Consider the following 21,273-nt stretch of genomic DNA (forward strand, 5'->3'; position numbering starts at 1 on the left):
TTGTATAAAGAGAACCTGGGCAGAGAGCCTGGGCCTGAGAGCTGGTTGATATCTGGAACTGGCACACTGGTGCTTGTGAGTGATCTTCATAGCTGACAGTATGGTACCTAGTACAGCCAGGGAAATACTGTCTAGTTAGTGCTCAGACTAGCAGGATTTGTTTTGTGTTTTGCCTGAAATGTAAGGCCCCTTGCAGATAAGCATGTGTTACACTGCGGGTCTGCACCGCGGCTCCCGGCGTGATCTCCCAGCACTGACGTGGTCACATAGCATTGTATTGATTTATGATGCTATGTAACCCCTACAGTTTTGGAATGTATTGAATAACACTGGCAGCATTATGTCAGTGTTATCCAATACATTTCAGAACTGTAAGGGTTATATAGCATCATAAATCAATATAATTAGGGATGAGCGAATCGACTTCGGATGAAACATCCAAAGTCGATTTGCATAAAATTTAGTTCCATAACTGTACGGAGCTGGAGCCGAGGTCATTGCTTTGCGAAGTCTCGCAAGACTTCGGGTAATAACTTCATAAATTAATTTGTACTGCAAAAAAAACATTTCCCGGACTTCGGTTCGGTTCCAAGGTATCACTTTTTTGTAAGTAGCAGGTGCAATGACAGGGAGCTGCGATAGCGCTACTCCCCATCATTGTACCCCTCAGATGCCCCGTTCATACATGATTGTGGCATTTGAGTGTAAAAACAGTGCAAAATTAAGATAAAAAAATGAATCAAACTTACAGCCTCTATTTGCTCGTGACGGGCTCGCTACCGCCATCTTGTTTGAAGATCTTGCACAAAATCTCGTGCAGTGCAAGATGACATCAACACACACAGGATTTCAGCCGATATCTTCAATAAAGATGGCGCCTGGTGGCCCGTCGTGAGCAAATGGAGGCGGTAAGTTAGAATTTTTTGTTTTTTACACTATTTCAGGTTAAATCGATTCGCTACCATGAAGCACGAGGAAATTCGATTTTGAGGCGAATCGAATTCATCCTGAAATTTTTTACTCATCTCTAGTAATAATAAATTACATTTTTTCACTTTATTTTTAACGTTGCCACAAAAAACATGTTATTATACTATAATTTGATAACTTACATTATTTGGATCATTCAGCAGTTCCCCCTCAGATGAGGCTTCTTGAGATAAATCATTGAATGGAGAACATTTTAAAGGCTGCACAATAGTAAAATCCTGTTGCTCTGGGGCTGGGGTAAAATTAGTTTGGTACCTCTGCCCCTGGGATCCTGGAGGAACCATCCTGACCTCCATGTATTTTAAGGTCCCATCTGTGTTCAGGTACAGAGCTGGCTGATACTGATCTGTGTATGTTTTGGATTGGAATCCACCAAGAACACAGCAGCTACTGTTATAATCATAATTTTCCTTCCTCAGACATCTCACCAATAATATCATGAAGGTAACAAGTGAGACTAAACTGATGGCCACTAGAGATATGATTAAATACAATGTCATATCTGAAGAGGGTTTGGAATTTGTCAGGAAGTCGCCAGATTTTGGTCTTTCCACTATAACCTCATCTTCTATAGTGACAAGTACAGTCACTATGGTGGATAATGGAGGATTCCCCTGATCACTGATAGAAATGACAAGTTGTTGCTCCATGTTCTCGGTTTCCTGTAATCCTCTAAGAGTTCTCACCTCTCCTGTGTGTGTAGACACTTGAAACCATGAATAATTGATGGGGTCAATGAGAGTAAACATCAACCAGGCATTGTGACCAGAGTCCAGATCCACTACAGACAATTTTGTCACCAGATATCCAGCACTTGTAGACTTTGGGATTCTTCCTTGGACAATGAGATCTTCAGAGTGTTCTGGATACAGCAAAGCTGGTGCATTGTCATTTGTATCCAGAATGAAGATAAAGACGGGGACAGTGGAAGATAACTGTGGAGATCCTGAGTCTTCTACTTTTATGGTGATTTGTAAAACCTGGATCTGCTCATAGTCAAAGGAACGCTGAGCATATATATTCCCATCATTAGAATGAATGTAGACAAAGGAGGATACAGAGGAACCATCAATCTGACTCTCCACTATGGAGTACACCAGATCAGAGTTCACCCCCTCATCTAGGTCAGTAGCAGATACTGTACATAGAAGAATCCCAGGGTCACTGTTCTCATTAATGAAAGCATTATAGGTGGATTGTGTGAAAACTGGAGCATTATCATTAATATCTGACACAAGGAGCGTGAGGCTTGTTTTACTGTATAGAGGAGGAGACCCTAAATCAGAGGCTGTCAGCTCTATAGTGTATTGGGAGGTTTCCTCTCTATCTAGATTTCCATCTGTCACCAAAGCATAACTGTTCTGATTGGATTTTATTTTAAAAGGCACATTTAGTGATATGTTCAGTCGTATTTCTCCATACTTTCCAGAATCATCATCCTTTACATTTACAGACCCAACAATTGTTCCTACTGGAGCATTTTCGACAATAAAATGTGTTACTGTAGAAAACGTAATTTCAGGAGGATTATCATTAACATCTTCTACTTCCACATGCACTATGCAGTTCCCCTCTAATATGGGAGATCCTTTGTCTTCTGCTTTAATAGATAACTCATAAAAGCTTTTTTCTTCAAAATCCACATAACCATTAATATAAATCTCTCCAGTTTGTTCATTTAGAGAAAATATTTTTCTAGCGGATTCGAATGTGTGTCCATCAAAAGAAAAATGAATCTCCCCATTTGCTCCATCATCCTGATCTGTGGCATTCAATGTTAATATGACAGTTTTTAATGGCAGATTTTCCCTGATACTGACTTTATAAACTGACTGATTAAAGACTGGAGGATTATCATTAATATCTAACACAACTATTGTTATCCTGCAGGTCCCTGATCTGGCTGGTTCTCCTCCATCAATAGCTGTGAGAATCAGGTAATGTTCTTGCTTTTCTTCTCTATCTAAAACCTTTTCTAGTATGAGCTGAGGGATGAGTGTTCCGTCCTTACGACTCTTCACAGTCAGTGAGAAATAAGGATTTGTATTCAATGTATACTGACTGATACCATTAACACCAACATCTAAATCTTTTGCAATGTCTAAAGCAAATCGAGCACCAGGACTTGCTACTAATTCTGTGATTTTAATAATATAATCATGAGATGAGAATGTGGGAGAATTATCATTAATATCAAAAATCTCTATTTCCAGACTGAAAAGCTCCACAGGATTCTCAGCCACAACCTCTACCTGCAGTAAACAGCGGGGACTGGATCCACACAGGCTCTCCCTATCAATCCTATCCTTCACAGCCAACCCTCCATTTACCTGATTTACACAAAAATATTTTTGGTATTTTTCAGATCTCAGATGTATCCTGCGCGAAGAGATCTCTGCACGTTTTATCCTCAGATCTTGAGCTACATTCCCCATCAATGTCCGTGGATCAGATTCCTCAACAATAGAATAGCGAAGCTGCCCAGAGACCCAGCCCAAGCTACACAGGAGAAAGGAGCAGACTACTTGCCATTTCCAGCACTTGACAAAAGCCTTTGATGTCCATATCTTAAATGATTGTCTTGTTATTTGATGTCATGTAGATCATGTGCAATCCAAGCTGCATGAAGGAATATGAATTTATCTGTCCATGTTCTCAAAAATACAATCCAATTGATGAAAATAATCATCCACAAGGGCTCTCCTCGGAGCAGCAGCTCTTCTTTGTGTGAGAGCAACGATGGGCGGGTGAATCACTGAGCCAGGGGGAGGAGAGCGCAGAGCTGGTTTACGCACTGTTTTCTAGTATTGCTTAAACAAAGCAATAAAGGACAGGTCTGCCCTCTACTGACCAACAGTGAGAATGCAGCAAATAGAAGGAGAAAACAGTAAAATAGAAATATGGGAAATATAGAATATTTTGGAATAATATATATATATATATATATATATATATATATATATATATATTACAGATTAATCTATAATTATTTACTGCCATATAAAGTTTTATTATACTAATCTCTTAACTGATATTAATTATTTCATAAATATAATTTTAACATTACTTACTGTAAAAATATTATAAAGATCTGTATCTATTTTTCTGTCTATCTATACGTCTGTATGTCTATAAAAAAAAAAAAAGTTTTGACAATACTATTCCTACCTTTTAAAACTGGGAGCTGAATGTAATAAATATTCAATATAATTCCTATTTCAGATTATTACTATAAATTACAAAGTAAATTGCTGAACATATCCCACATAGCACATAACTATATTACCTTTTTAGTGCTCTCATTAAACAATATAAGAGTCTTGCAGGTGTGATACCTTTTAATGGCTAACAGAAATGGAAACAGCAATATATATATATATATATATATATATATATATATATATGAGCAGAGATGGTGTAATGAATGGGTATTTGAAAAACAACAGGATATCAAAAATATTGAGAATAAGTCATTAAGTATCTTACAGATAAGCAGTGTAATATAGTTGTTGTGTTATGTAATATTGTTGCATTTTCAGCATTAAATTGTCTGCTTTATAGGATTTGTATCTCCATTTGAATCTTTTTCTTTGAGCTGCAAAATACATGAATAAGGGAGTTTTGCAGCCTTTCAGAAGCCCTGTAGAATAAGGGTTATGCATAGGGAGTTTTGCTAAAAGGTATCATACCTGCAAGACTCTTGTTTTGTTACTCTTAGTGAGAGCACTAAACAAGCTTTCTACTGGCTAACATGGCATGGTACCAGACGTTTTCCTTTTTTTTTTATATTACCATTATCACACACTCTTTCTTTTCCATTAAAGGTATTCTCCAGAAATTTCTTATAATTGCAACCGGCAACCCCTCTTAGAATTTGAATGGAATGGTTTGTTTACTGATATAGTGTAAGGGGTGGGAGGCTGGAACTCGACTGTATCCATCATACACTGCTAAGTCTGATGGCATATTGCAGGCATGGATCATACCACTTACGTTGAATTGTAGGGCTGAGTTTCTGCTCCACAATTTTATAAAACAAAATAAAAAATGGAAATCAGAAACAAAATATAAAAAGTACACAGTCTGTGTTAGTTAAACATAAAATTGTTCATGAACACCAATTCAATTAACTAATTATAAGGTTTACTGTGGTATCCTTTCTATATCACTATTATCAATGTGTAATGCACTTGTATGTTCACATCACATTTAACATATGTGTGGCATGTACACTGGGAAAAGTTCCTTGTAGACATGAACATATAGCCTATGCACCATGTTCAGCTGTACAGATGGCCACTGTGGCAACAGGGAGTTTTAAAGCAGGCATACTGCATCTATTGCAAGTAAGAACATTGACAACATTCAATAATCTGAGTGTATGTATGAGCACTCTACACACCTCACTGCCCTAGACCAAAAGGGATGTTACCACTAATTCCTTTAATGCCCTAAGCCAACAAGGGTGAACAGTACACAAGATTTGCAGAAATATTACCCATTTCTGCAGGTGAAAAAAAAAGATTATACATAGTAACTATCCTCTGAACCCTCTCCAGCTCTGCTATGTCTCCATGTATGGTCTGACTAGTGATTTGTAAAGTGGTAGGACTATGTTCTTATCATGGGCATCTATGTCCCTTTTGATGAAACCCATTATCTTTTTGGCTTTGGCAGCAGCTGCTTAATAGTGATGAGCGGCAGGGGCAATATTCGAATTCGCGATATTTCGCGAATATTCGGGCGAATATTCGCCATATATTCGAGAATTCTTAATCTCCAGGCATTATTTTCTTGATTGCGAAAAGAACTGGTATTTTCCAAAAAATCGAATATTCGCAATTACGAATATATTTTGCGATATTCTAAATATTCGCAAATTCTCGAAGTGCCGATATTCGCGATTAAAATTCGCAATTCAAATATTCGTGATCAACACTACTGCTTAACACTGGTTTCTACAGCTTGGTTTGCTGTTCACTAAAATTCTTGGGTCCTTTTCCATGTCAGTGTTACCCAGTGTTTTACCAGTGTTTTAGTATGTACGGGTGACTTGCATTATTCCCTCCCATGTGAATTACCTTAGATTTCTCAGTGTTAAACCTCATCTGCCACTTATCTGCCCAAGCCTCCAATCTATCTAGATCCCTCTGTAGCAGTATACTGTCCTCTTCCGTGTTAATTACAGTACACAATTTAATGTCATCTGCAAAAATTGATATTTTACTGTGCAAGCCTTCAACAAGATCATTAATAAATATATTGAAGAGAATATGGCCCAATACTGACCCCGGAGGTACTCGACTAGTGACAGTGACCCAATCTGAGTGTGTAGTATTAATAACCGTCCTCTGTTTTCTATCACTGAGCCAGTTACTTACCAACATACAGATATTTTCTACCAGTCAAAGCATTCTCATTTTACATACTACCCTTTCATGCGGTACAGTGTCAAATGCTTTGGAGAAGTCCATATATATGACATCCATTCATTCGCCGCTGTCAAGACTAGAACTTACCTCCTTATAGAAACTGATTAAATTAGTTTGACATGACCGATCCCTCATGAAGCCATGCTAATATGGTGTCATTTGCTTATTTTCATTGAGGTACTCCAAGATAGCATCTCTTAGAAAACCTTCAAATAGTTTACCTACGGCAGATGTTAATCTTACTGGCCTATAGTTTCCGGGCTTTGTTTTTGGACCCTTTTTGAATATTGGCACCACATTTGCTATGCGCCAATTCTGTGGAACACCCCCTGTCAGTCTAGAGTCCTTAAATATCAGAAATAAAGGTCTGGCTATGATATAACTTATCTTAGGATATGGGGCTGTATGCCATCTGGTCCTGGCGATTTTTATATTTTAATCTTTTTAAGGTGCCGCTGTACTTATTTCTTGGTCAGACAGGGCACTTTTAATATGGAATTTACTTTTTGCATTCTGCCTTTCATCTGACAGTTTATTTTCCTCCATGAATACAGTGGAGAAAAAAATATTTAATAGCTTTGCTTTCTCCTTATCACTCTCTGCAACCCCCCCTCTTTACTCTGTAGAGGGCCGACACCTTCAGATTTATACTTTTTACCATTTATATAATTGAAGAAGGTTTTAGGGTTAGTTTTGCTCTCTTTGGCAATTAATCTCTATCTCTAGTTTGGCTGTTTTTATTTATTTATTACATATTCTATTTTTTTCTTTATAGTTTTTCAGTGCTTCCTCGCTACCCTCCTGTTTTAGTGCTCTTTCACACTTGCGTTGTCCGGATCCGTCGTGTACTCCATTTGCCGGAATTACATGCCGAATCTGGAAAAACGCAAGTGAACTAAAAGCATTTGAAGATGGATCCATCTTCAAAATGCGTTAAGTGTTACTATGGCAGCCAGGACGCTATTAAAGTCCTGGTTGCCATAGTAGTAGTGGGGAGCGGGGAGCAGTATACTTACCGCCCGTGCGGCTCCCGGGGGCTCCAGAATGACGTCAGAGCGCCCCATGCGCATAGATGACGTGTCCATGCGATCACGTCATCCATGCGTGTGGGGCGCCCTGACGTCACTCTGAAGCGCCCCGGGAGCTGCACAGACGGTAAGTATACTGCTCCCCCGCTCCCCACTACACTTTACCATGGCTGCCAGGACTTTAGCGTCCCGGCAGCCATGGTAACCATTCAGAAAAAGCGAAACGTCGGATCCGGCAATGCGCCGAAACTACGTTTAACTTAAGGCCGGATCCGGATTAATGCCTTTCAATGGGCATTAATTACGGATCCGGCCTTGCGGCAAGTGTTCAGGATTTTTGGCCGGAGCAAAAAGCGCAGCATGCTGCGGTATTTTCTCCGGCCAAAAAATGTTCCGGTCCTGAACTGAAGACATCCTGATGCATCCTGAACTGATTTCTCTCCATTCAGAATGCATGGGGATAATCCTGATCAGGATTCTTCCGGCATAGAGCCCCGACGACGGAACTCTATGCCGGAACAAAAGAATGCAAGTGTGAAAGAGTCCTTAGCTGTTTGTTTTTTTGTCAATTATTGCTTTCCTTACAGTTCTATTAATCCACATTGTTTTTTTCTTGTTCCTTAACCTTTTATTCCTATAAGGTATGTACCTCTCACAATTAGATTTTAGGATGCTTTAAAAAATATCCAATTTTGTGGCTGTATTTTTATTTTTTGAGGACTTTGTCCCGGTTAGTTAGGCCTATGGCCTCTTTTAGTTGGCTAAAATTAGCTTTTTTGAAGATTGGTATTTTGTTCCTCCCTGTAGAAATGCTCGTTTGAAGGCTAACTGGAAGGTTATTACTTTATAATCACTGTTTCCCAGGTGTCCACCAACCTGCACATCTGTTGTTCTGTCAGGTCTATTGGTTAATACTAAGTCCAGTATGGCTTTCCCTCTATTCGAGTCCTGAACCAGTTGGGAAAGGTAATTGTCTTTGATTATTGTCAATAACCTGTTTCCTTTATTAGATATAGAGGTTTCAGTTTCCCAGACTATATCTGGGTAGTTGAAGTCCGCCATAACAACGACCTTATTATGATCTGCCGCCTCATCTATCTCATTTAGTAGCAGATTTTCTGTGGACACTCGTATATTAGGTTATTTATATATACTCCTATTAGTATTTTATTATTGTTTTTGTCTGCATTTATTTCTTCCCACAGTGACTCCACATGTTCCTGTCCCTCACTTATATCTTATATATACGATCAATAAGAGTTAATAGCAGTCATTATTCATTCAAATTTGAAAAGATATAAGTTACAGGTATGCTAATGCACAGAAGCCATCCCTGGTGTGTGTGCACTTTTGGCTCCTTGCTTGTATGCCAAACATACCATCGTACTGAGGCCAAGAGTGTCCTTTTGGTCTCCTTGGGGATGGTATACAGTATGGCAATGTACTTTTTCTGTGATATGGTGTCTCATAGTACTATACATATATTTATATTTGGAGCCTATACAATTATTGACTTTGAGGCTTTCTGTTGGAGGTATATGTTAGGAGACTTTTCCAGCATACTGTAGACCTCTGATGAACGGCTCTTACTGGGAGATTTAAAACTGAACTTTAGTTGGGTCAGAACTTATGTTTAAAATATCACGTCTTCTTGGCATAAGAATTTGGTACATATATTACATGGGCCTTTGTCTATTATTATTTGCAGTGTCCTCTTAATTGGGAATGGAAACAACATAAATATGCTACAGATATGACTTGAACTGTATTGCATTTTTGTTTTACATTACTGCATGTCATTTCTTGTGCCAAAGTAATAGTATAGAACTCCAGGGCACAGTTTTGGTTTATGATCTCGTCATCTTCTACAGTACCTACTTCAAAAATGAATATAAGGCCTAAATTCCTCTATAATAATAATAATGATAATATTTTTTTATTTATATAGCACCACCATATTCCACAACACTTTACAATTGTAGTCATATAAAACCAGAATGCTCCAGGATTCCAGATTATTATGTCATAAGCCTTCCTTAGGGTCCATTCATACATCTGTGCGTGTTTTGTGGATCCACAGATCCGTGGGTCCGCAAAACGCGGACACCTGCAAGGTGCGTTCCGCATTTTGCGGACCGCCGGCACTAATAGAATATGCAAATGCGGACAAGAATAAGGCATGTTCTATATTTTTTTTCGGGAACGGAAATACGGACCCAAAAGTGCGGGTCCGCATTTCCGGATCTGGCCCGCACATCGTGTGGCCTCATAGAAATGAATGGGTCCGCAATTCCATTCCGCAAAATGCGGAGCAGAATTGTGGACGTGTGAATGGACCCTAAACAGCAGCTCTTGCCACATTCATACAATACAAGCACCACTCTACCCAGCAAGTCCAGTTTCTTGACACGATGGTTAAGGTACAAGGGGGATCCCTGAGCATGGATCTGTTCATTAAACCGACAGATTACAACACTATATTACATTTTGTTAGCTGTCATCCACGGGCAGTGGTTAAGTCCCTCCCAAGAAGTCAACTTATACGCATACAGCGGATCGTGAAAGATCCTGCCACGCAAACTAAGAGATTGCAAGACATGGCTAGCAGATTTAAACGCAGGGGATACCCCAGACAGTTGATCCAAACACACCTAGATAAGGTGGGAACGGTTAATCCAATAACCAAAAGGGAGGTTGAGACACGCATACCCTTTACCTTTACATACACGGGACGCAACGGTCAAATAGCTGTGGTTATTAAGAGGCATTGGCCCATCTTGCGTAGTAATTTACACTCTGTGAAAGAATTACAGGTCCCTCCCCTTATGTCATATAGGAGATCGTCAAATCTACGGGATAAACTAATCAAAACTGAAATGACAACCAGAGGACTGAGTCAAACATACATAGGCACCAGAAGGAAAGGTTGCTTTCCGTGCCTGAACTGTGTGAACTGCAGGTACATGCTCAAAGGGGATAATTTTATTCACCCTACTCGACACACAAGTGTGTTTTTTTTCTTTTGTTTCTTTTTTAGATGAACATACTTATTTAGTGTACCTGAGGAGATTCGATCGAGTGTCCGTTGCTGGATGGTCTGTTTTTAGCTACGCCTGTACCACTAGCTAGTATGGTCTCCTTCAGGTCTGTTTGGTCCTTAATTAGTTAACCCTGTATCCCAAGGGATGATATATGTGTTGCATAACGTAGTGGGCCGCCTTACACAGATGTGGGGGCGACGTTCTACCTTTGGCTTGTACTGGGCCCCTGTAAAGGGATCCCTGTGTAGCCTTTGATGCACCGTATTTTCACATCCTGTTTCCAATATACGCAATGTATATAAGCGATTCCACTGATTACATAGTCTTTATAATGTGTAAGCGCCTGTATGGCATAAACACTTTGGTCACCTTGGTGACTGGCACACCCCTGCCTTGATTGGTGGTGCCGTAGTCACGTTGCTTGTCCTCTCCCTCTGACACAGGGAGCGGCCTCTTGCCGGCGCATCCTCTGTCATGTGGGCGTTGATGGGGGTGGAGCTGTGGCGTACGTGGGAGTGGATTGATCCTAGTGGCTACAGGGGAACGCCCATTCCATGCGGGCACATTGATTCTCTAACGGTACGCTGATTTGGTATTGCTCTATAGTGATGTCCCGAACTATTCGCCGGCGAACAGTTCACGGCAAACATAGCTTGTTCGCGTTCGCCGCGGCGGGCGAACAAATGCGATGTTCGGTCCGCCCCCTATACATCATCATTGAGCAAGCTTTGACCATGTACCTCACAGTCAGCAGACACATTCCAGCCAATCAGCAGCAGACCCTCCCACCTCCGGGACAGCATCCATTTTAGATCCATTCTAAAGCTGCTTTCTTAGTGAGAGGAGGGAGAGTGCTGCTGCGGCTGATCTAATAGGGAAAGCGTTAGCTAGGGCAGTATTCTGAACTTCTGTGTCCACAGACTCATCTGCTGTAAGGACAGCGTCCTGACAGCACCCCAAAAAGCCCTTTTTAGGGCTGGTACATCAGTCTGCTTTTTTTTGTTTGTTTTATATATATATTGCAGTTGCCTGCCCGTGTGTGAGAGGCTGCAGGCTCAGTCACAGACAGTACTATGTGCACACTATTCACTACAGGGTGTCAAAGACAATACCTTGCAGATACAAAAAATTCAATTTATATTATTTTTCTGTGATATAATCGCAAGCCAGTGAGTGACTGTGTGGCCCAGAGACTGTACTGTGTGCACACCATTCATACAGGGTGTCACAATACCTTGCAGATAAAAAAATTACATTTATTATTTTTCTGTGATATAATCCTAGTTGCAAGCCAGTGTGTGTCTGGCCCACAGACTGTACTGTGGCCACTTGCTGCTAGGCCACTACTGATACCGTTACAGGGTTTCACTCACAAATACCTTGCAGAATAAAAAAATTATATTTATTATTTTTCTGTGATATAATCCCAGTTGCAAGCCAGTGTGTGTCTGGCCAACAGACTGCACTGTGGCCACTTGCTGCTAGGCCACCACTGATACCGTTACAGGGTGTCACTCACAAATACCTTGCAGATAACAAAAATTATATTTATTATTTTTCTGTGATATAATCGCAGTTGCAAGCCAGTGTGTGTCTGGCCCACAGACTGTACTTTGGCCACTGGCTAGGCCACTACTCATACCGTTACAGGGTGTCACTCACAAATACCTTGCAGATAAAAAAATTCAATTTATTATTTTTCTAGTGATATAATGCCAGTTGCAAGCCAGTGTGTGTCTGGCCCACAGACTGTACTGTGGCCACTTGCTGCTAGGCCACCACTGATACCGTTACAGGGTGTCACTCAGAAATACCTTGCAGATACAAAAAATATATATATTTTTTTTTCTGTGATGTAATCCCAGTTGCAAGCCAGTGTGTGTCTGGCCCACAGACTGTACTGTGGCCACTGGCTAGGCCAACACTCATACCGTTAAAGGGTGTCACTCACAAATACCTTGCAGATAAAAAAAATATATTTATTATTTTTCTGGGATATAATCCCAGTTGCAAGCCAGTGTGTGTCTGGCCCACAGACTGTACTGTGGCCACTTGCTGCTAGGCCACCACTGATACCGTTACAGGGTGTCACTCACAAATACCTTGCAGATAAAAAAATTAAATTTATTATTTTTCTGTGATATAATCCCAGTTGCAAGCCAGTGTGTGTCTGGCCCACAGACTGTACTGTGGCCACTGGCTAGGCCACCACGCATACCGTTACAGGGCGTCACTCACAAATACCTTGTAGATAAAAAAAATTCAATATATTATTTTTCTGTGATATAATCCCAGTTGCAAGCCAGTGTGTGTCAGGCCCACACAGACTGTACTGTGCCCACTGCCCACCACTTATATAGGGTGGCACAGTACCTTGCACGCATAGTACCACTTATCTAAAAAAAAAACTGACAGGCAGAGGCAGGCCACCCCGCAGGCGCCGTCGTGGTCGTGGTGCTGTGATTTCCACTGGCCCTGGAATAATGCCCAGTGTTCAAAGGCCACGTACCCTGAACCCAAAAAATTCTGAGAAAATAGTTGACTAGCTTACACAGGACACCCAATCTTCAACAGCTTCCGCTAAGAACCTTGACGCACCATCCTCCTCCAGCTCAGCTTTGGTCACCTGCATCTCAAGTTACCACTCTCCCGCCCGCCGCCACCACCACCACTACTACCACCACAGCCACCACAGCCGCTTCACTTGATCCCTCACTTGAGAGGAGTTATTTACACATCAGTTGGATGAAATTAGTGACGCGCAACCATTATTGCCAGAGGATGTAGATAACAGGGATATGTCTCAGTCATGCAGCATTACACACATGGACATACAGTGTGATGATGATGATGATGTTGTACCCGCTGCTGCTTCCTTTGCTGAGGTGTCAGATACAAGTGAAGCGGTTGATGATGACGATGTGTCCGTGGATGCCAAGTGGGTGCCTACTCAAAGAGAAGAAGAAGAGGGGGAAAGTTCAGAAGGGGAGACAGAGAGAAGGAGGAGATGAGTTTGAAGCAGGGGGAGGTCGTCGCAAGGAGCTAGTGGCACAGTCAGACAGCACCCGGGGTCAGCCAGACAGCACGCCAATCAACGCATGCTGTTGCCACCACCAGAATGCCGCAATTGCAAAGCTCAGCAGTGTGGCATTTTTTTTTTGTGTGTCTGCCTCTGATAACAGCAATGCCATTTGCAACCTGTACCAAAAGAAACTGAGTCGTGGGAAGTCCAACACCCACCTAGGTACAACTTCTTTGCGAAGGCACATGATCTCACATCACAAACGCCAATTGGATCAACACATGAGTACAAGCAGCACACAAACTCAAAGCCACCATCCTCCTCCTGGTCCAGCATCTTCAGCCACGTCAACCACTGCTGTCCTCCTTGCCCCCTCTCAACCACCGCCACTCTGCCTCTCACCTTCAGCAGTTCCATCTCATCTGCCCACAGTCAGGTGTCTGTAAAGAAAATGTTTGAGCATAAGAGTCACCCCCTTGCCCGGCGTCTGACAGCTGGCTTGACGGAACTCTTAGCCCACCAACTTTTACCATACCAGCTGGTGGAGTCTGAGGCTTTCAAAAAATGTGTTGCTATTGGGACACCACAGTGGAAGGTACCTGAACAATTTTCTTTTCAAAAAAGCCAATTCCAAGCCTCTACTCAGTGAACAGGAAGTCATGACATCTCTGGCATGCAGTGTTGGGGCAAGGGTCCATCTGACCAATGATACCTGGTCTGCAAAGCAGAGGCAGGTATATCACGTACACTGTGCATTGGGTCAACCTGCTGATGGCTGCCAAGCATGGAATGCGTGGCTCTGCAGCGGAGTTGGTGACACCGCCACGACTTGCAGGCAGGCCTACTGCCACCTCCTCTACTCCATCCTCTTCGATAACCTCCTTGGCTGAGTCCTCTTCTGCAGCGGCGTCTGGCTGCACATCAACTGAATCCCCCCAGCTACCCAGGGGCTATTTCACATCCCGGATACGACAGTGTCACACTGTCTTGGGGTTGACTTGCCTGAAAGCAGAGAGTCACACTGGACCAGCACTCCTGTCCACCCTGAACGCACAGATGGATCAGTGGCTGACCCCGCACCAACTGGAGATCGGCAAAGTGGTGTGTGACAATGGAAGCAATTTGTTGGCGGCATTGAATTTGGGCCGTGCATGGCACATGTGTTGAATCTTATCGTACAATGCTTTGTGTCTAAGTACCCAGGCTTACAGGTCGTCCTCAAGCAGGCCAGGATGGTGTGTGGCCATTTCAGGCATTCCTACACGGCCATGGCGCACTTTTCAGACATTCAGCGCCGAAACAACATGCCAGTGAGGCGCTTGATTTGCGACAGCCCGACACGTTGGAATTCAACACTCCTAATGTTCAACCGCCTGCTCCAACAAGAAAAAGCCGTCAACGAGTATTTGTATGACCGGGGTGCTAGGACAGCCTCTGGGGAGCTGGGAATTTTTTTGCCACGTTACTGGACGCTCATGCGCAATGCCTGTTGGCTCATGCATACTTTTGAGGAGGTGACAAACCTAGTCAGTTGCACCGAAGGCACCATCAGCGACCTCATCCCATTTGTTTTCTTCCTGGAGCGTGCCCTGCGAAAAGTGCTGGATCAGGCTGTAGATGAGCGTGAAGAGGAAGAGTTGTGGTCACCAACACCACCAGAAACAGCCTTGTCATAATCGCTTCCCGGTCCTGCGACAACGCTGCAAGAGGAGTATGAGGAAGAGGAGTCAGAGGAGTAATGTAGCTTTGAGGAGGACGAAGACCGACCACAGCAGGCATCCCAGGGTGCTCGTTGTTGTCACCTATCTGGGACCCGTGGTGTTGTACGTGGCTGGGGGGAAGAACAGACCGTCAATGACATCAGTGAGGAGGAGGAACGGGAAATGAGTAGCTCGGCATCCAACCTTGTGCAAATGGGTCTTTCATGCTGTCATGTCTGTTGAGGGACCCTCGTATAAAAAGGATAAAGGAGAACGACCTATACTGGGTGGCCACGCTACTAGACCCCCGGTATAAGCAGAAAGTGGCGGAAATGTTACCAAATTACCAAAAATCAGAAAGGATGCAGCAGTTCAAAACCAAACTAAAAAATATGCTTTACACAGCTTATAAGGGGGATGTCACAGCACAACGGGAATCTAACTGGGGAAGAGGTGAAAGTCATCCTCCTCCTACAACGACCACGGCGGCAAGGACAGGACGCTTTACAGATGTGTTGTTGATGGAGGACATGCAGAGCATTTTCAGTCCTACACATTGCCACAGCGCCCTTCGGGATCCAGCCTTAGAGAACGACTCGGTAGTAGACTATCCTCGCCTTAACTGCAGATATCGACACTCTGAGGAGCGATGAACCCCTTGACTACTGGGTGTGCAGGCTTGACCTGTGGCCTGAGCTATCCCAATTTGTGATAGAACTTCTGGCCTGCCCCATTTCCAGTGTCCTGTCAGAAAGGACCTTCAGTGCAGTGGGAGGCATTGTCACTGACAAAAAAAGTCGCCTCAGTCAAAAAAGTGTTGATTACCTCACCTTCATTAAGATGAATGAGGCATGGATCCCGAAGGGACTGACAGTGGGGGATACGTTTGACTAACAAAAGGCCTGATGACATGCTTTGGCCTCAAAATGGTCCGCACGCTGCTGTACTTAATGTCTGCGTACCGGATAACTTTCCTGAATTCTCCGCCAGCAACTAGAGTTCAAGCCACAATATTTTAGTCACCTTTCTGCCTGGAAAACATACATTTTTCCGTCCGCTGCTACAGCAGCGGCTGCAACAATGCCTAATTTTTCAGGCATCTGTACATGCCAAATTTTTCTGGCCTCTGGTGCTGCAGTGTGGCTGCAAAAACAAAACAAAAAAAAGGCACATACATGTGTCAATTCCCCTTCGTGATCGGTACCTTGTTGTGGTGAAGGGGCTTGCGTATCACAATGAAGTGATCATCACCTCTGTGAGTGTGTTGGCAATGTTGCCACACCCCAGATGATAAGGCCGTTGCTTCATTATGATCAGACTAAAAGCGATCGGCTGGATAATTTTTCATAGAAAAAAACATAAATTTTCTTTTTTTTTAACCACTTGCCATCTGGGCCATTTGCCCCCTTCCTGACCAGGCCTAATTTTGCAAAACTAACATATCTCACTTTATGTGGTAATAACTTTGGAACGCCTTTATTTATCCAAGTCATTCAGAGATTGTTTTCTCGTGACACATTGTACTTCATGATAGTCATAAATTTTAGTCAAAATATTTCACCTTTATTTATGAAAAAATCCCAAATTTACCCAAAAATGCGAAAAATGCGCAATTTTCTAAATTTCAATTTTTCTGCTTTTAAAACAGAAAGTGATACCTCATAAAATATTTATTACTTAACATTCCCCATATGTCTACTTTATGTTGGCATCATTTTGGAAATGTCATTTTATTTCTTTAGGACGTTATAGGGCTTAGAAGTTTAGAAGCAATTCTTCAAATTTTTAAGAAAATTGCCAAAACCCACTTTTTAAGGACCAGTTCAGGTCTGAAGTCACTTTGTGGGGCCTACATAGTGGATACCCCCATAAATGACCCCATTGTAGAAACTACACCCCTCAAGGTATTCAAAACCGATTTTACAAACTTTGTTAACCCTTTAGGCGTTCCACAAGAATTAAAGGAAAATGGAGATCAAATTTTTAAATTTCACTTTTTTGGCAGATTTTCCATTTTAATCAAATTTTTTCTTTAACACATCGATGGTTAACAGCCAAATAAAACTCAATATTTATTACCCAGATTCTGCGGTTTACAGAAACACCCCACATGTGGTCATAAACTGCTGTATGGGCACACGGAAGGGCGCAGAAGAAAAAGAACTCCACATGGTTTTTAGATGCCATGTCCCATTTGAAGCCCCCTGATGCACCCTTACAGTAGAAACTCCCAAGAAGTGATCCCATTTTGGAAACTAGGGGATAAGGTGCCAGTTTTATTAGTACTATTTTTGGGTACATATAATTTTTTGATCATTCATTATAACACTTGGGCAAGGTGACCAAAAAATTGGTTGTTTTAGCACAGTTTCTATTTATTTATTTTTACAGCGTTCACCTGAGGGGTTCAATCAAGTGACATTTTTATAGAGCAGATTGTTACGGACGTGGCGATACCTAATATGTATACTTTTTCTGATTTATTAAAGTTTTACACAATAATAGCATTTTTGAAACCAAAGAAATTATGTTTTAGTGTCTCCATGTTCTAAGAGCTATAGTTTTTTTTATTTTTTGAGAGATTTTCTTATGTAGGGGCTCATTTTTTGCGGGATGAGGTGACGGTTTTATTGGTACCATTTTGTGGGACATACGCATTTTTGATCACTTGGTGTTGCACCTTTTGTGATGTAAGGTGACAAAAATTGCTTGTTTTGACACTGTTTTTTTTTTTTTTTTTTTTACGGTGTTGACCCGAGGGGTTAGGTCATGTGATATTTTTATAGAGCTGTTTTTTACGGACGCGGCAATACCAAATATGTCTATTTTATTTTATTTTTAACATTTTTTTTTATTCCTTACTACTTATTTTTTATTTTACATTTTTCATCCCCCATAAGGTCATACAAGACCTCTGGGGGACATTTACTTCACTTTTTCTTTTTCTTTTTTCACTGTTGATTTCTCCTGTAACTGGGGCTGACATAGTAGCCCCAGTTACAGTGGAAATACACCCCCCAGAGAGGCTGTGCAGCGCAATACTGCGCTGTACAGCCTCAGAGCAGGGCTGATCGAGGTCTCTGAAAGACCTCACACAGCTCCTGCACGCTCCGGTCCCGGCGGTCACATGACCGCCGGGCCGGAACAGGAAGCGCATAGCGCTTCCGGCTCTGCATACACAGCACTCGGTGAGCGCTGTGTATGCAGCGATCAAAAAGGCAGGGACACCTGGGAACTGTCCCTGCCTTCTCTCTGGGTTGCCCTGCTGTCACTGACAGCGGGCAACCCGATCAGCAGCTGCATGATTAGCGTGCAGCTGCGATCTCTGAAAGGACGTTTTAAAACGTCCATTAGGAGATAGAGATCCACCTCCCGGACGTTTATAGTCTATGGGCGGACGGGAGGTGGTTAAGTTGTATGGGTTTTTAATACATAAAATAAAAATATCATAATAAAGTCTCTTAATAGTTTATTAGAAATAATGCAGACAATAAAAAAAATCCCAATCAATTCCAATACAAAGCAAGTACAGAGCTCAGAACTAAATTATTTTAGGATGTCGTAATGGTTTGTTAATTCGACAATGGTTAATCAATTCGACACACGTCCCCGAATAGGGGATGTAACAGGGAATAAACTGATAGGAATAACTGATAGGAATAGCACTAGTTAAGGCACCACTCATATAGGGTGTCACAGCACATTGCTCTGTGCACTCGCAGTGCCCCAACTTGGGAGTAAGAGGACCGACCAAGCTGCTTTTTCCATCTCCCGGTTCCTAAAATTAATTCAGTTTGGTGTATCAGAGTTTGGTCTGTCACTGTGAAGGCAGTCGAAGGTACCCGGCCTAAATTTTTTTTCACAAAATGCAATCCCTGATATGGGACGTAACAGGGATTTTTTAACCATCTCCCCGTTCGAAAAATCTATTCAATAAATGGACCCCAGATTGGGGACGTAACAGGGATTAAACTGATGAGAATAGAACTACAGAAAATACCACTCATATCAGGTGTGACAGTAAATTGCACGGCACTGTCACAACCAGACATCTGAGAAGCTCTGACAGATGCCTTTCAGAACCTCCTCCTTGAGCTTTCTTTGTTTTGTTTTTCAGTTCCTCATCTCGTTAGCCTCTCTCAGCTGTCTTGTAGTTGGACTGATTGCATCCCTTTAAATTCCTCCCCATAATGCATTAGTGTGCGGTTTATACAACTTCCTGGAGTGTGTGTGCATGCTGATCCTATTTCCCAGTCTTCTACAAGATAAGTGTTGTACATTAATTTGTGATTTTATGTTTTCTGGATTCCAGGTGACCCTGACTCCCTCCGTGTCTAGTGTAGGGAGCCGGTGGTCGTGTCCCCTCACTATTGTAGGGTGTTCAGGTGTTATACAGTCGAAGTACGAGGATATGCGATCATCTACCATTGGGATGATCGCATAGGCTGAGCAGTCAGGGAGAGTGCCAGGTCTTATGCAGGGGTCTCCCTTTTCGTTCCTTAGTTTTGGATCCAGTGAGTCATATATTCATTTTGTATTGTCTTGTTTCCTGCACACCTTCCATGACAGGCGCAGACGCAATGACCGTGGATTCAAACAAAGGGGAGGGAGCCAGCATTTTTTTTAACCATCTTCCCGTTCGAAAAATCAATTCAATAAATTGACCCCAGATTGGGGACGTAACAGGGATTAAACTGATGAGAATAGAACTACAGAAAATACCACTCATATCGGGTGTGACAGTAAATTGCATGGCGCAGACGCAGTGACCGTAGATTCAAACAAAGGGGAGGGAGCCAGAGTTTTTTTTAACCATCTCCCCGTTCGAAAAATCTATTCAATTCACCTTTCGGGGGCCCTTGGTGTTGTATGTGGCTGGGTGGAGGAAGAAACCTTAAATGACATCAACGGGACATGGCTAGCTTGGTATCCAACCTTGTGCAAATGGGGAGTTTGCGGTTGGGCAAATGGACTGTTTGCGATGCATTAAAAGGGGAGTTTGGTCTGTCAATGTCTGTGAAGCGGGCGTAACCCTTACACTACCTGATCGATACAACATCATACCTGATCGTATACACACACTGGATGTTTTAAACCACGTTGTTCAAAAAAATGTAGTATTGTTAGGTGATTTATGCCCTTTATGGATTAAAACCCAGCCCTGCGTCAACTATGTAATTTTCCATGGGAGTTTTGCCATGGATCCCCCTCCGGCATGCCACATTCCAGGTATTAGTCCCCTTGAAACAACTTTTTCATCACTACTGTGGCTAGAAAGAGTCCCTGTGGGTTTTAAAATTCGCCTGCCTATTGAAGTCAATGGCGAATGGAAAATTTTATGTTCGCGACATCTCTATTGCTCTATACTTAATATAGGTCAGCTGCGTTTGTTCAGCTTAGCCTATCCTCCTTTTAACCCTTCACTTTCCTGATGCACTAGCACTTTATATGTTTATATTTATATTGACATGAAATATGTATTTTAAACACGTTTGTAATCATACACTTTCACATTGTCTGTTATGATGGATTTTATTATGATTATTTGTGAATACTAAGACTCTGATTGTTTAAATGACACATCTTTATCACATGACTGTATTCGGATATTTATACCCATGTGTGACACTATTGTAATTGTTTGACAAAGGCCCCAGTGTGTGGGCTAAAACGTTGACTGGGAATAAACAGGTCATCACCTTTTATCACATTTGGAGTGCTGCCTATTCTTTGGATACACTGTATATTAATCAGTCAATTTTCTTAAGATTTAAAGAGATTTAAAAAGCAAGTAGCAGCATGGCGAAGTATTAGCAAAAATGTAAAAGTTTCTACATTCCTGCATCATTACTATCAGTCCATTTTTCATACTTAACGTTCAGCTCAAACTCAAATTGTCTCGATAAAGGTTATCAATTTATATCGTAGCAAAGATTATAAGAAAATATTAAATGACAATTATATAACAACAAGCAGGTAGGTGCCGAACCAAAGTACGAAAAGGAAGTAGCCAAAAAGAGAGACAGTGGAATGGCAAGCATAGTGAGCACACAAGAATAC

The 21,273-nt window shown here is 41.9% G+C and overlaps 2 protein-coding genes and 1 pseudogene across 9 annotated transcripts in view; all 3 read right to left on the minus strand.

Moving 5' to 3' along the window:
* LOC122928287 (protocadherin gamma-C5-like) overlaps positions 1-21,273 on the minus strand; it is a 369,082-nt gene that overhangs the window by 224,151 nt on the left and 123,658 nt on the right. The gene's annotated exons all lie outside the window — the stretch shown is intronic.
* Positions 1-21,273, minus strand: part of LOC122926009 — a 401,881-nt pseudogene that overhangs the window by 213,157 nt on the left and 167,451 nt on the right.
* LOC122928291 (protocadherin gamma-C5-like) overlaps positions 1-21,273 on the minus strand; it is a 237,847-nt gene that overhangs the window by 213,142 nt on the left and 3,432 nt on the right.

This window comes from Bufo gargarizans, chromosome 2, assembly GCF_014858855.1.
Source record: "Bufo gargarizans isolate SCDJY-AF-19 chromosome 2, ASM1485885v1, whole genome shotgun sequence".
Taxonomy (NCBI): domain Eukaryota; kingdom Metazoa; phylum Chordata; class Amphibia; order Anura; family Bufonidae; genus Bufo; species Bufo gargarizans.